This window comes from Brassica oleracea, chromosome C2, assembly GCF_000695525.1.
Source record: "Brassica oleracea var. oleracea cultivar TO1000 chromosome C2, BOL, whole genome shotgun sequence".
Classification (NCBI taxonomy): domain Eukaryota; kingdom Viridiplantae; phylum Streptophyta; class Magnoliopsida; order Brassicales; family Brassicaceae; genus Brassica; species Brassica oleracea.
Window position 1 is genome coordinate 26804806 of NC_027749.1, and position 3749 is coordinate 26808554.

Genomic DNA, 3749 nt, shown 5'->3' on the forward strand with positions numbered 1-3749 from the left:
ACGAACCAATTTTCGTCGGAATATACCGACGAACAAATATCCGTCGGTATATTCCGACGACCATTGTCCGTCGGAATATACCGACGCCCAAAGTTCGTCGGAATAGACCGAGGAATCCACTACGTCGGAATTGTCCGAGGAACGTTCTCCGTCGGTACCTAGTTTTTCCGATGAACTCTGGTCTCGTGTGTCCGCATCGTAATATCGTCGGAAGTTCGTCAGAATGACGTTTCTCGGTATTCGTCAGAAAGTCGTCGGAAGTTCTGACGAAATTCCGACGAATTTTTTTTTCCGACAAAACGATACCGACGGACAGGTTCGTCGGAAATTCGTCGAAATCGGTCTATTCCGACAAATTTCCGACGATTTCGGCCATCAGAATCCCCCTGTTTTCTTGTAGTGACACATTTTATATACACACACAAGCTTATAAAGTTCTAATACACATAGAAAAAGCTTACAAATCCATCAAAGCATCATGTAAATATATCTTGATAAAAACAATTTATGGCCCGTATATATAGTAAATTGTGAATATGATGTCCTGATAAAGAAATCATCCACGTTAAAGAGAAAAGTCAATACACAAAAGAAATATGTAGATTTTTGAGTCTTTGACAAAAAGTAATAATTGAAACCGCACGCAGGAGAGAAGAGGCAAAAATCCTGAAAGGCCGTGGAGCGAAGCACGTGAGGGTCCAACACCAAATCCTCACTTCAAGGTTTCTCGTTTGACTTAACCCTCCCGTTCTTGAGATTCGCGCCAACATTTGATTCTTTTCTCTTCATCTTCTTTTACGAAAAAGTACGATCAAATATACAAAAGTACGATATTATGGTAACTTTAAATTCCTAAATTCCATGTAACATAACACGAAAGACGTAAAAACATTGGATTCTCACGGTAAATCATCTCTTCGTGTAACAATTTATGAAACTTGCAAGTTTTTGTTGCCCAATATTAATTAACAGTTAGTTTATTGAGATGTGCCGTTGCCTTCACGAAGACGTCATGCATTAAACCCGTTTTAATGAAGGGTTTAATCATATACTACCTCTTTTCCTGAAAGTAAGATTTTCTAAAGTGTGCACGTTTATTAGAATTCAATAAATATTTATAATTTTTTTTTTTACTTTATTATACACTTTCCAATAATTTTTCACCAATGAAATTTAATCAATTCAAATATTTTCATTTAATGTTTCTTAAAAATATAAAAAAATACCTTAAACATATAGAAAATCTATCTTTGTAGAACAAATAAAAAATCTTAAATATCTTACTTTCGGGAACGGAGGGAGTAGATACCAACATGTTCTGAAACTTATATTGATAGTTTATTCTTATGGCTAAGTGTTACGTATTTATTAGGAAATACGCTCCTATTAGCTAGTATATATACTGTGAGAAAAAAAAATACTATGTGTGTTGTACTTGTTCAGTCTTCTTTCAGGTAGATTACTGAATCATCTGGTTATATATTGTACTCCTTCCGTTTCAAATTAGATGTTGTTTTAGAGCAAAATTTTCGTTTCAAAATTAGTGTCGTTTTATGATTTCAATGCAAAATTTATTGAATTTTTATTCTAATCTATTTTTCTATTGGTTTAAATCTGGTTAGGTATATTGGTAATGATGTTTTTATCTAGTAAATAGATAAATTTAAATGTTTTATTAATCTGTGTGTCGAACTCTAGAACGACAAGTAAAATGAAACGGAGGGAGTAGTTTATAACAAGGAGTACCCCATTGGTAAGCTTTCTATTCGCTATCTTGGTTTACTCTAATGCATAGGAAGCTTAGAATATCGGAATATGACCCTTTATTGCAAAAGCTGGCTGGTACTTTCCGGTCTTGGGCTGTCAAAATGTTAAGTTATGCAGGGAGACTACAACTTTTGTTATCGGTTATAAATGGAACTGTAAATTTCTGGATGACAATTTTCATTCTGTCAAAGGGTTGTCTGAAAAAGATTGAGTCTCTATGTTCTAGATTCCTTTGGACTGAAAACATAGAAAATAGAGCGATAGCAAAAGTGGCTTGGACAACAGATTGTTTACCGAAAATGGAGGATGGCTTGGGGTTACGAAAATTCTGCGAATATAACAGTGTTGTGCCTGAGGTTTATCTGGCTCTTGTTCTCCACCACCAACTCACTTTGGGTTATGTGGCACAAACATCACCATCTCCGAAATGCAAGCGCAAGGCCACTGACTCGACATCATGGGACTCGATCCTTACTCTAAGACCTTTAGCAGAGCAGTTCCTAAAATGCAGAATAAATGATGGGGTTGATTCAAGGTTCTGGTTTGATATATGGACTCCGTTCCGACAGCTTATTAAGTATCTCGGTGACTCGGGTCCAAGAGATATCAGATTACCTCTCTCCGCATCAGTGAAAGATGCAACAAACAAGACAGGCTGGACGCTTCCTCAACCAAGATCAGATATTGCTATGGCGCTCCATATTCAGTTAACTACCGTGCAATTACCTCTCCAGCAGTCTATCCTAGATTCTTTTCATTGGGTAGTTCAGGCCAAGGACTGCAAAGGTTTCTCTTCTTCGGAGACTTGGGAGGCAGTAAGGCCAAGAGCTGAGGAAAAAGTAAGGGCTAAATCAGTGTAGTTCACTGGAGCAATTCCAAGACAGGTTTTCAATACGTGGCTAGCAAATCTCAACCGACTACCGACGAAAGTAAGGTTTGCTTCTTGGAGTTTGATTATACAAACAGCTTGCTGTTTCTGCAGCAATCACGAGACCACTTGTTCCTCAATTGTACTTACAGCACGACGCTCTGGAACCGGATCTTCGCACGGCTAGACCCTCATCGTACGACTTTCCTAACGTGGGAAGAGCTCTTGTCATGGTTACGAGTCTCCTCTGCATCAACACCTTCAACCTTAAAGAAGATAGCTACTCAATCCCTTTTCTACCACTACAAGAAAACAGCGGTATTCTGACGGACATTCCGACGGAAAATGAAATCTTCGGAATATCCCAAACCATTAGTGAGAGAATATATAAGAGGAATTTCAGGACTCTTATGCAACTTTGGATTAGATGACTCGTTCTTCTACTATAATCTTTCTGCGCATATACCTTTTTTTTTTGGCAAGGTATCACTAATTAGGCTTTTGTAACCCTAAACCTTTCATTTTATGATATTCGCATTTTAGCAAAAAAAAAAACAAGGAGGAAATTAATAACTATGTTTCTGAAGATATATTTATCACATTTTATAAAATTTATACTATCAAGATAATCTTATGGTCTGCATGTAGAATAGTTGCAACATAAGTCATACAAGTGTTCATTATTGGTGGTTTAACTGAGTCTTGACGATGAGTAACAACAAGGCAGATGCCAACCAGACGAAGCAAAGCCGAACCGTTTTGTCACAAGTGAGTAAACCGGCTTCGTTTTGAAATGAACGCAAGCTATTTACTACGGTTAGTGGATATTAAATGGGCCTTAGATAGAGTATACGCTTTTGATATTCGACTCATGAGTTAGACAAAACCCAACCAATACTAAAGAAACATCATCCTCGTGTTATTATGTATTTATACTTTTCAACCCCTAAATTACTTTTGAAATTTCCATAATAACTCGTTACTTTCTTAATCAAATATCAAGCCCAGCCTTTTGACAATGATTGGTTTCATACGAGAACAAATAAAAAGTCTTTCATCTCTCTCTCTCTCTCCCTGGGCTGCATTACAGATTTGACTAATCATCACCCACCCC

At 37.1% G+C, this 3749-nt stretch overlaps 1 protein-coding gene across 1 annotated transcript in view; it reads left to right on the top strand.

The window, feature by feature from the left end:
• Positions 1-3722: 3722 nt before the first annotated feature.
• Positions 3723-3749, top strand: part of LOC106327003 (syntaxin-52) — a 4068-nt gene continuing 4041 nt past the window's right edge. Inside the window, exon 1 of the mRNA XM_013764995.1 lies at positions 3723-3741. The gene's annotated coding sequence lies outside the window, so the exon portion shown is untranslated. The remainder of the gene's footprint in view (positions 3742-3749) is intronic.